Below are 13558 nucleotides of genomic sequence, written 5' to 3'. Positions count from 1 at the left end.
TAGTTTATTCGGAAATCCGGATTTGAGACCGGCACCACATCCGATTTTAATGCTTCGATTATTACTATAAATTGCTTATTAAAATTAGCATTTTCAAAACAATGGGTGACATGAAACATTTTCGCAAATGCTCAAAAGCTATTTTTACGAATGTAGTATTTTTCTTAAGTAAATGGTTCAAATTTGCGGTAACTGCAAAAAGCAACAAATCTGCGCACGTCGTCTGCATTAGTTAAGACGGGGTACTTCTTGATGCTTTCGAATTTGGACTCATTAGGTAATGATTATGACCAGAATTAATTGAAATTTGCTTGAATTCTCATCCAGAGGAGTTTAATGAAAACCAGACAACAAATCCAATATACTGAAACATTTTGCTCTACCGAGTGGATCAAAAATACTATCAATTCTCGGTAAAGGGAATTTGTCAGCTAAAATCTTTTTAATGAATTCTCGCGTAACTTTTCAAAAGGACCTAAGTAACATTGAGAGACTCTCTTTGGCGTCCCTCTCTTCAGATTATTATGGCGACATGAATGCATTCCAACAAAAAACTTCTTCATGTTTAGCTAGATAATGACGCTAGCAACCGATTCATGCAAAGCTGGTGTTTTAAAGTGCATTTGCATTGCCGTGGGAGGTGAAAGAGACGAGGCACGGAGAGAATCTCTCATTGTTACTTAGGTCCTTTTCAAAAGTTACGCGAGAATTGGTGAAAGTCAATAACTAAAGATTTGCATTTTCTGATTTCTTTCTTGTCCTGTTACGGTCGCCTTGAAATATTCGCACTTTTACTGGATGGTTTCTTCGGGTTTAACAATTATTGAACACAAGCATTTAAACACATAATTTGAGCACAGATAAACAGACGAGACACTCGCGTTAATTCCATCGCCCATTCAAAAACAACTTATTTTTCAAAAAAGCATGTTTCGCAACATGTCCAAACCGCGGCGCACGAGTGTTGCTTCGAGTTTCCAGTATAAAACCATACAAATGTAAAAAACCTATAATGTAAAACCCTTCAAATGTAAAAAACCTACAGTATAAAACCCTGCAAATGCAAGCTACTCCGCAACATGCATAACAGAGGGCGCTAGTGTGCAAGCAAAATGTGTAGGACGATGGTTTTTGAAGAATTTGTGAATCTTCTTTGTGTCATGTCAGTTCGTCAGTGATTTGAGTTTATGACCGTGAGTCTGATCACTGACTGTCTTGACTGACTCTTCTTCTGCTTAGGCATAGTATTTATAGTAAGTAATACATAATAATAATTGATTGACAATTAATTGTTTTCTACCTAGAAAGCGCATAAGGGGCCGTGCAATAAATACGTAAGGGCTTTTTCTTCATTTTTGAACCCCCCCTCCCCCCTATATAAGATTTTGTAAGATTTTGGCCAATCCCCCCTCCCCCCCCCCCCCGTAAAAAATCTTAGTAAGATTTTTTGAAACATCAAAATTCAAGTTTTATTTAAAAAGTTAGACATTGAAAAAATATTGAAACAGTCAATAAAGTTCAAACAAGTTCATAAAAACCAAAATTCAAACAAATTCATAAAAAAAAACAAATAATATCAATTATCTGTTGTAAATCCCTTTATGACCCACTCACAAACAGAACGTATTTCAGCATGAAGGTTGTCAATAAATGTTGGTGTATGCTCAGAAACTCACTAGCGTTCACTTAATTCGCATTGATCCACTCTAAATCGTATGAACACGTGTCCTCGTCAAGTAGCGTACAAAGAACTTCTTTGCCTCTTCTACATGACACGCGACATGGTCTTAAGTTGGAATTGGCACAGCGTTGCGTCTAATGTACAGATCTGTAATGACCATCCGCGGTGTCCTTTGACCAGGGCCCGATAACGTCATTTTCAATTGCATAGCGTCACTCAACAATGAAGCAGTGAAGCTTCGGTTTCAACAGAAGCAGCACCGCTTCAGTTTCAAACTGGCTTCAGACAGCGTCAGTGAAACGGGTTTCACTTCATCATGACTATCGGATTCAACTTTTCATTTGTACTTTTCTATCAAATTTTCAGAAGAATGCCAGCAACTTTGAATGCAAATAAATTGAATTTGAGTAACATTTCCTACAATGCAACGCATATTAAAATTAACCTAGTCAATGTTGACAAATCGTGCCTGACTTCCTGCCGTCGTCAATTGAAACAGCCCCCAACTTCCACTGAAGCTTGCTTGAAACGTTCTGTTCAACAAATGAAGCAAGTCACTTCATGTATGAAGCGAACGTAAGAGAAAGTCAGTTTCATTTATTTGTTTCGACGATGTCGGGCCCTGCCTTTAACGCAAATACCGACCCCACTCTGGTCACATGCGGCAGGCACGATCTTTGCGAACAGAAGAACAATACATCCCAAGAAACATTTTTGTTGTATAGGAGCTTATCAAGCACTTGTTCCATTGGTACAGCTATACATTAGTTGAATAAGCTACTTTTAAACAAAAATGTTTCTCATGATATCATAAGGGATTTTGCGGCTGCCTTGCGGAATTGGAATAGGCAATTGCAACGAAATATGTTGGAATAATAGCGTAAACCCATGACATCAGATGGCTCTGGAACAATTAGGCCAACTGCTGTTTCCCTAAGTGGGCAAAGCAAAAATAAACAGCAGGTTGCTACGCATTTCCTTGCAGCATGAAGGATTTCGACACTTCACAACTTAACTCATCAATTTAAAATTTTTGTAACAAGTAACATGAGTTGCTATTAAAAATATGATTTTTTTCGAGTGTGAAAATCTTACGTAAGAAATGATTAAACCCCCCTCTGCCCCAAATAAGATTTTGTAAGATTTCGCGGAACCCCCCCTCCCCCCATTATGTCTTACGTAATTAGTGCACGGCCCCTAAAGAGCATGTCCTTATTTACAATGGATATGCACACTGCGCGTTTTAACGTATGGCGTCACGTTTGTCCAAAGTCTAACGCCCTGTGGGGAGAGTTAATCGGAAATGCATCATAAGCATGTCTATCGTAAGCCAAAATATGTAGGTCAAGCGAAGTGCTTGCGTAATATATAAATATATAGTATATGAAATTGGATATTTATGTTGCGACATGCTTATGATATGATGTTTCATATTATAAGGATCTCCGGAGTATACGAAAGATTCATCTGATGGGGAATGCCAGCAAGTTGACCACGATCACTATCGCTGCATAGTGGGTATCGATCCAAAGCTCAAAACTGCCGCACTAGCTGCAAGCACTTGGCCTGCTGGGATCTACTTCAGAGAATTCGAAGAATATGGAACAAAAAACGGACAGGGGTTGACGCCAGCCGTGGTAACTACACCGATTGTTCCCTAGTCGAAGATCCTCTTTCTTTGGAGGATGCGGGGGGTCAACGGGCCCCCCATCCAGTTAAGTATATGTATTTCAATTGTTTACCAAAAAGTCAGAGATTGTGTGTATTTTCTAGTCTGCTTGCACGAGCCGTAAGCGGGAACGAATTGGTTGAGGATGCATCTCACATTAATTTCTCGCAAGGCACCGAATGCGACACTCCTGGCATTGACAGTGATATCAATCACCGAGCAAATTTCATTATCGAAGGCAATACCGCTACCTTTCAATCTCATCTGACGATGCTAAATACCGATATTTCTTGTAATGTACAAAGGTGCATTCGAACTGACGGCGAGGGTATTACTACCCTTGTCACAGGCGAGTACCACGAGGAAGAATTCAATGTACCCGCATTTGAATTTCCACTTTTCCAGCCAATGACTCCTGCTCTGGTTCCCGAAACGGCTACGGACGATCAAACTAAACTTCGAGTTTTCTACCAGAACACAAGAGGACTCCGGACAAAAATCGACGATGTCTATCTGGCTGTTTTGGAAAACGACTACGACGTATACGTATTAACGGAGACTTGGATAGATAGTCGCTTCAATTCATTACAATTATTCGGCGATGACTACACCGTCTTCCGGAATGATCGCAACCCAAACAACAGCATACATTTGCGTGGAGGTGGCGTGCTAATTGCTGTCTCGACTTCTCTCGTTAGTTGTCAAATCGTCGAATTAGTTCCAGTAAGACTCGAAACGCTTTTGGTTAAAATAGTTACAGGAACCAAAAATTTGTTCATTGCGGCTGTCTGTGTCCCACCCGAAAAACGGGCCGATTGCAGTATTATACAGGATCAGCTGAGTGTGTTTGAGTCCGCTTTCGCCAGAATGCGAACGTGTGATACTTTGTTGGTATTGGGTGACTTCAACCAGTCTGGTCTAGCATGGAAAAGCTGTGTGCAAGGCTATGCTACTGCTGACCAAATTGAATCGTCATTTACTTCTGCTAGTCGTATGTTGACGGTATTGCGTTTTTGGGACTCCGGCAATTAAACGCTATTTGTAACCACCAGTCACGCTGTTTGGATCTTGTTTTCGTGAATGAGGATTGCTGCCCTAGTTGCTGCGTTTCTGAAGCACCGGAAACTATTGCTGCTCCTGACCCATTTCACCCTGCCCTCTGCGTGGAATTATCTACTCGTCGGCCAATACAATTCATCGACATACATGATCCAAATCAACTTGACTATCGTAAAGCAAACGTTGAATTGTTACGGGATCTTTTATCGCAAATTGACTGGGGTTCTCTTGAGCACTTTGCTGAAGTCGATGACGCCGTGAATTTTTATGACCAGATGACGAGCGAATGCATAAACATTGCTGTACCCCCTCGGCTGCCCCCGCGGAATCCCCCTTGGTCTAACGCAAAACACCGTAGAATGAAAAGAGCTAGAGCGAAGGCTCTCCGTGCCTACACCTCACGTCGTTGCCCGATTCTGAAGCGCAGTTTTACCAGTGCCAGCAATAAGTATCGGTCTTACAATAGGTTTCTTTATAATCGTTATGTTCGCCGGGCTCAGCAAAATTTGCGTCGGAATCCGAATCAGTTTTGGAGCTTTGTTAACACCAAGAGGAAAGAAAGTGGTCTTCCTTCGACTTTGTCGCTCAACGATGAATCGTCGATGATAATGCTTCCTCGGTTGCTAAGAAGTGCAACTTATTTGCGCAACACTTTTCAAGAGTTTTTAACTGGAACTTGACCACTGCTTCGCAAGTAGAGCAGGCTCTGTCAAACGTACCATCTGCTGTGCTGGAAATGGACATATTCAGCATATGCGAGCAGACAGTCATTTCTGCTGCTAGTAACCTGAAGTCATCTTTTTCGCCCGGACCTGGTATGGTTCCACCAGCGTTAATGAAAAAATGTTTAGATGTCTTGGCAGTTCCGTTAACATCCTTATTCAACTTGTCGCTTCAACAACAAAAGTTCCCTACTTCTTGGAAGAAATCTTGCATGCTTCCGGTTTTTAAAAAAGGTGACAAATGTAATGTAACAAATTACAGAGGAATAACTTCTTTGTGTGCGGAGTCTAAGGTTTTCGAGACTATCGTGAACAACACATTATTTGCTGCCTGCCGAAACTATATCAGTATAATGCAACACGGATTTTTTCGCGGACGTTCTGTGGAAACAAACCTTGTTGATTTCGTGTCGTTTTGCATCAAAAATATCAGTTCCAAAGCACAGATTGATACAATATACACTGATCTAAAAGCCGCGTTTGACACTGTCAACCACAAACTACTTCTGTGCAAGCTGAAGAGACTTGGCTGTACCGAGAGGATTTGCAATTGGCTGGAATCATATCTCGTTGATAGGCAACTCTACGTACGGATTGGAAATTGCCAGTCTGCTACATTTACGAATCATTCAGGTGTACCGCAGGGTAGTAATCTTGGTCCCTTACTATTCTTAATATTTGTAAACGATGCAGCACTGATCCTTGACCAAGGCGGACGACAATTCTTTGCTGATGATTTGAAAATATACCTTGCAATTCGGCAAATCGGAGACTGTATGGAACTGCAGACTTTGTTAAATCGATTTACTGATTGGTGTAATAGAAACCAATTGTTATTGAGCGTGGAAAAATGTTGCGTGATCAGTTACCATCGTACGAGAAATGTAATCCGATTTGATTACAATATTGCCGGAACTAAACTTAGCAGAGTCGAACAGGTAAAGGATTTGGGAGTAATACTAGACGAAAAACTGTCCTTCGGACCTCACATCGCAACGATTATTGAGAAAGCTAGCCGTCAACTTGGGTTCATTTTCAAAATAGCTCGTGAGTTTGATGATCGATTATGCTTTAAAGCTCTATATTGTTCGCTAGTCCGTTCAAGGCTAGAGTTTGCCAGTGTTGTTTGGTGCCCGTATCAGGCAATATGGATTAATAGACTAGAGAGCATTCAACGCAAATTCGTCCGTTACGTCCTGAGGAATCTACCTTGGAATGATCCGCACAACTTGCCTTCCTACGAAGATCGCTTTCGTCTGTTGGGCATCAAAACATTAGATCAGCGTCGAAGAGCATCGCAAGCTGTTTTCATCGTAAAACTGATTACTGCAGAGTACGATGCTCCGGATCTGTTATCGCAAATCGGTTTCTACGCACCTTCTAGAGTCCTGCGACCAAGAACTATGCTTCAGGTGGAATTCCAGACCACCCAATATGCTGCCTTCTCACCACTCTCAGCAATGGCCCGTCAGTTTAACCAATATGCCGATTTGTTCAGTTTCAATGAAACTTCATCCGTGTATCGTCGTAGATTATTAGTGAGTGGTTTACTATAGTTTGTCTTTTCATGTTAATTTTTTAAAAAATGACAATGTAGTGCTATAGTATGTAATAATTATGTAATCTAATAATTTTATGTATCAAATGTATTGTGACGCACATTAAAAGACGGTGGGGTTTTTATGCACATTTGAGGAAGATCTTTTGGGACCACCTCAAGTGAGCTTTTCCCCACCCTATACTTCATGTAGACCATTAAAGGTCAGATGAATAGCAAAATAAAAAATAAAATAAAATAAAAATAAAATAACGCTGGTAAACACCGCCTATAAGGTACTCTCCCAGATTCTGTTATGCTGGCATTCATACCGGCTTCATGATCAAACGGACCAAATTTTTACCATCCGACAGATGTTTCAGAAATCTTGGGAGTACATTGTGCCTACTCGTGACATTTGTATTGATTTCAAAGCAGCATACGTCTTATTTGTAAATAGCGAAATAAGCTATTTGTCAAAATGTCAAATAGCTAAACTGTGTTCAAGTGTCAAAGTATCAGCTTAAACAAATTACCTACAAATTCAATCGATAACGCCGTCGTGACCAGTTTTTAAATTGTAACTTTCGATTCAATCCGTTGCGTTCCACGTGAGCGGACTTGTTTTGTCCAGAGCCGGACGAGCCGAAAAAAGCTAATAAATAACATTCGCTGCAAATCTACTCCCGGAAATGCGCTATGCCAAAGCATACGCATACGTAAACAAATAGCCGAGACGGGCGAATGTTTTGTTCTGTTGTGGTCTGGTCACTCAAAGGCAAGCGTTTTTTTTTTTGTTTTTTGTTTTGTTTCAGTTTGTAGCCAGGAATTGAACGGCAATCTATTTTTGCTCCACTCCAGCAAGCAAAGGTTTGCAGTCGCTTGCTCGCTCGCTACACGTGCACAGTACCATTGCCGCCGAATAGCATAAATCAGCTCAAGCCGTGTGGTGGATCAGAAAGAATGATGTTTTTTTTCCCGTCGATGTTCCTCCGCGAATCCGCTGGAAATCGGGATGCCTAGTCATGCGGAAGTTTTGCCGAACAGGACTGTTTCGGAAGCGAAAAAAAGAAGAAAAAAACAACCGGTTGGAACATTTATCAAATATCGAGAGAAATATATGTATAGATAATAGCGAGGAACGTGCCATTCGGTGAATTATCCGACAGAAGTTTTTATTGCAATAAGCCCATTTGTAACGCGCGGAGATAAAGACCATTATTCAATCAAGTGGTTCGTTCGGAGAAACCTTTCGGAACGGAAATCAATTCATGTTTGTCGTGATTTTTTGCCGGTAAATTTATCCGCTGATCAGCTACAAGCACCCATTTTGGAAAGTAAAGGGTGGAGGGACGAAGGGAAGCCCCAACTTCTGTAGATTGTTTATTTCCACTTATCGTTCGTGTTAAGGATTTTCAATTTCTATTCCTATAGTTACCTTATCGTCATAGGAACTAGTCCATTTTGCCTTCCATTCCATCGTTTAAAGGCTTTTGCCACACATTATTGATTTTACAGCCTGACAGTCTAATGACGGCACAATTTATCGGTTTAGCTTTTTTGTAATCTCTTCAGTATCCGAGCTTAATAGCTTTCAACAGTCCTCCTCGGTTGTTGGAAGCTGCACCGGCTAAAATCTGTAACGGTATGCTCGGCCCAGGGAGAGTCCTGGAACAAACCGACTGCGATACATGGCCGAGAACCACAGCTCAGACTCCGGTTCAGCCAACGACGCTACCACTTTCCATATGCAAATAAACCCATAATCGTTATCGAACCAAGCGGCAAAGGTAAAAGCCAGTGAACGGCTCGAAGCAGCTCCTCCACGGCTCGGTCGGTCGGTCGATGACGACGATCCAACCACTCGGCAATCACTTCGACTTGTGTGGAATACAAATCATCCATTAGCTGCTTCTCGAGATTGCTGCCGACCGACGCCGCCGCGCCCGGCTGCACTCTTGAGCTGCTGCTCAACAAAATTTTCTGAATCACGATATTCCACGGCCAGGATGGACAAGCAGCAGCAGTTTTTCACCTCCTGGATAAACCCGAGCAGAACGGGATACCGACATAACGGCCAGACCAGATGGAATTGGCTTCGTAATTGAAAGACCGCTGCATTTAAATGTGATTTGGAATGGTGTTCCTGCCGTTTAATAAGATCGGAATTAAATGTTTCCGATTTTCCACCGGCCACAGTTTGCTACTCGGTCCATTCGCCTTGTACCGTTTTATGGCAGATTCATTGGTTATTCATGAAGGATTGCGCCTGCCTGGTTGTGTGTATGTCTAAGCTTTTGATGCTGTTACTTGGCCGACGTTCGGTATTTGATTCCCGCGCTTGTCCGCTCACCCGGCAGCGCCGATTACCAACCAATATGCAACGGCGATGATGCCAACTTGAAGAGTTAAGCTGACGCGAGCGACGGATGCCGCTGCTGTTTCTCTGCTTCTGATTGGCAGCCTCTCAGGTTCGTACATTTGGGCTTTTTCGGGAAAATTTGAATCCTGATGGAAAAGTTTGCCGTAAGCTAGTCGAATTATGAAGCTGCGCTTTGAATTTGAAAACCGGTTCGGGGTCCGTCGGTGCGGTGAAGAAGCAGTTTGAGACGATTTGTAATCGAAATTTGAGCTCTCAACTTGCAATGCATTTATTATGCCCAAAGTTAAACGAACCGCCACCGAAGACGGTCGGCGACGGGTTTGTGGTTAGCTGGACACAGGTAGGCGGTTTTGTAGTTTTGGCACGACTTTCGTAAGGCTTCGAATTTTCGACCCGAGCTTCATGGTGATATTGATGATTTCGAAAGGATTTTTGCCAAACGGCGGCTAGGCGGATTGGTCAGAAGCCCGGGGGATACCGTGGCTAATACAACTTTGACGGTAAAATATGATGGATTGCTAACTTTTGGCGGAACGTTAGTTGTAAGTCGTTGTAATACAAGCAGAAACTGGTTGGCTAAATAGAAGAAGGAGGCACTTTAATTTTGTCTGCAATCCAGAACCGCTTATCATGATTTTTATATATTTTAGTAGAGCTGGTAACATTCTTTATTTTCTAAAGTTTTGTTTCAGTAGATTGATTAACAAAGGGGTCTTCTTCAGAATATTTATTTTCAGTCAGATATATGATAAACGTTCCAACTATTTATTCAATTTCTTATGAATTTTTAATCCAAAATCTTTCGTTTATTGTCGGATTAAACTAGAGGATTTGAAAATATCTATTTAATCCATTACATCCTAATTGAGCCTTTTAAGTTTTTATGACAGTTTAATTGTGTTAATTCTCAAATTTGCTTTGCCTTTAGTATTCGACTCAAATGCATTAGTTGACTAATCACTTCCTCGACATCTCTATCTTGGTCTACAGAGCACTATGGGCCAGAAATTAAAATTTCGGGACAAAAATATTTGCGGTTAAACAGCATGTCTTAGCTCAATGTGGTTTTCGGCAACTTTTTGATTAAAAAATTGATGCATATTATGAAGGGGTCGTCCAATATTTAAGCGTTACTTAAACAACAATTTAAGTAATAACTTTTTAAGTAAACTTTTTTTTACCTTTTTGGTTTCAAAATATTAAAGATAAACCAATTTCAAGTAATTTTTCTGAAGATATCAAACTTCTACCTTTTACCCATTTTCAGCAATAGACCTTTGTTTATAAACGACCCCTCAAATCACATTTCTTCTTGTAACATGTTTATTTCAAAAGACATCTCAATGTGATGTTCTAGAAAATATTTTGCACATAAAGGAGGAATATTTTTGCTGAAGACTGTTTTGCTTTATATGCATTAATTAATAAGATATAACTGTTTTTAGGTTAAAAACCGTCTGATGAAAAATCTGAATATCTTAGCCATCTGCAAGTATCTGCAATTAGTTTTCATACCAATTTGTAGGGAATTATTAAAGCTATCTGCCCAAATGTGCATTTCAGAGAATACCTAGGAATACCATGGCTGAGAATACCTGGGAATAGTGCGGATTTATTTTTCATACATTTTATAACTTAATAAATATGCGTCTTAGCGTCAAACAGTCTTCACAGAAAATATGTATTTCAACATACTAAATAACTTTGTAGAACATTTGTAAGCAATAAAATAATCGTGTGCAAAGTTATTGAGTGTAATTGATTTTTAAATGCTCTTTTTTAACACATCATTATATTTCGTAACCGGTAAGAGATAGATAATTACTTTATTCAGCAAAGTTGCTTATTTTAGTATTTTCTGCAACTTTTGGAAGAAAAAACTTTTTTAAAAATTATTTAAGAAAACAAAAGTTTGTGTCACCCTAATAGTGCAGGAAGATGCGCTATATTTTATTATTTTACTTCTCCGAAGACACCACCCTTGAAAAAATACACATTTTTCATCAAACGGTTTTTAGCCTAAAAACAGTTATATCTTAGGCATGGTACACAAATTACGTAACGCAAAAATTATAGTTTTTTTACCCCCTCCCTCCCCTATGTAACAAAAAGTAACGCTTGGCATAGCCCCCCCCTTAAATTACGTAACGTTAACTGAACCTCCCCCCCCTTGTCATTAAATAAACATCGCACAATCCGTTTAATTTTTTTATTCTTACAAACTCAAGAAACGAACCGATTCTACCTTCCTATCAAAACCACTCTGATCAGAAGTCAATTCTGAATTCTGATCAAACTGTATGATTTAACACAACCAGGTCTGAGTTCAGAACAGACATTTTGATCAGAATGGGTTTGATCAAGTAGAATCGCGGAGAGTTTCACAGTTGAAACAGCAAGGCATCACCTCTTGTTGCATGTTGGGCTCAGTTGCTCGGATTTATTTAACAAAAAATAATTCCGTAGTTTTTTTTTTAATTTGATAAATTTGTTACGTAACTCTTCTCATGACTCCCCCTCCCCCCTACGTAACAAAAAGTAACGCAAGCTCGACCTCCCCCCTCTCCTCTGACCGTTACGTAATTTGTGCACGAAGCCTTATTAATTAAAGCAGAAAAAGCGAAACAGTCTCCAGCAAAAATATCTCTCTTTAATGTGCAAAATGTTGTCTAGAACATCACATTGAGCTGTCTGTTGAAATAAACATGTTACAAGAAGAAATGTGACTTGAGGGGTCGTTTATAAACAAAGGTCTATTGCTGAAAATGGGTAAAAGGTAGAAGTTTGATATCTTCAGAAAAAATACTTGAAATTGGTTTATCTTTAATATTCTGAAACCAAAAAGGTGAAAAAAAATTTACTCAGAAAGTTATTATATAAATTGTTGTTAAAGTAACACGTAAATATTGGACGACCCCTTCAAAATATGCATCATTTTTTCATTCAAAAAGTTGCCGAAGACTACATTGAGATGAGACACACCGTTTAACCGCAAATATATTTGTCCCGAAATTTCAATTTCTGGCCCACAGTGCAGAGTTTGACAGTACCCCCATTAAGATGAATTCCTCTATACTGAACTCAAAACAACAATGGCGACGTGCTGGGGGGTCGGACATAGCAATTATCCCACAAAGTTGACTTTAATTTCAAAAATGTGGGATCTACATTTCTTGACCATGTATCCTTCCAACGGATGTGAGGCACATTCTAATCGTCAACAGGTTATCTTCCAACGATTTGATAAACGACAGAAGTATTTGTACCCTACTAACACAGTTGATATAATTTCCTAACTTCTACATCTTAGCACATCTACTAAAATGAGGATTTTGTAAGACAACTGCGAATCGTGGGTTAGCTTTGGTGAAAGTTGTATCTTTCATTTCGATTCTCGCTCCTCGAATCACCCCCTCGTAAGTAATGTTGAGTAGCATGCAGGATAAGCCACCACCTTGTCTGAAATGTCGTCGTGTCTCGAAGAGACTTACGAAACACGTCACTCAATCCAATGTAGCTCAGACCCGTCAGTTTGTCTAGAAAACCGGGTTCATGAATTATCTACCAGAGCTGGCCTCGATAGACGTATGCTGCTTTGAAATCAATACATATGTCAAGAGTAGGCACAATGTACTTCCAAGATTTCTACAAAATCATCTGTCAGTTGGTAAAAATTTGGTCCGTTTGGTCATGAAGCCGGTATGAATGCTGGCGTAACAGGATCTGGGAGAATACCTTGTAGGCGGTGTTTACCAGCGCTATGCTGCGATAGTTGCATCAGTCGAGCCGATCGCCTTTTTTGTAGACGGGACAATCAACTCCTTTTTTTTATTACTCCGGTAGCTTCTCCTCCTCCCAATTCATAGAAATAGTTTAGTGCGGAGCCCTTCCCTGCGTTTCTCACACACACACACTATTCATATTCTGGTGGTAGGCAGTCTTTAGCGGCGGTTTTGTTGGTCTTCAGTAATCCGATTTCTGGTTTGACTTCTTGGAGATTAGGTGCTGGGACATTAGTATCCTCCATAGACATCTAGGTTAACTTCCATTTCGCCTCCATCTGCAACTTCGCAATTGAGGTATTCATCGAAGAACTGCTTCCGTTTGTCCCTGGCACTTTTTACTCCTTGTGATCGTGGTCAACTTGTTGACATTGGCATTCCCCATCAAATGAATCATGTTGTATGATTCCGGAGATCCTTGTAATGTGAAAATTCATATCATAAGCATGTCGTAACATAAATATCCAATTTCATGTATTACGCAAGCACTTCACTTGACCTACATATTTTGGCTTACGATGGACATGTCTATGATGCATTTCCGATTAACCTTCCCCACAGGGCGGTTAGACTTTGGACAAACGTGACACCATACGTTAAAACGTGCAGTGTGCATATCCAATGTAAATGAGGACATGCTCTTTATGCGCTTTCTTGGTAGAAAAGCAATTAATTGTCAATCAATTATTATTATGTATTACTTAACATAAATGCTATGCCTAAGC

The sequence above is a fragment of the Sabethes cyaneus genome, chromosome 3 (genome assembly GCF_943734655.1).
Source record: "Sabethes cyaneus chromosome 3, idSabCyanKW18_F2, whole genome shotgun sequence".
NCBI lineage: Eukaryota > Metazoa > Arthropoda > Insecta > Diptera > Culicidae > Sabethes > Sabethes cyaneus.
Note: the sequence above shows the minus strand (reverse complement) of the source record.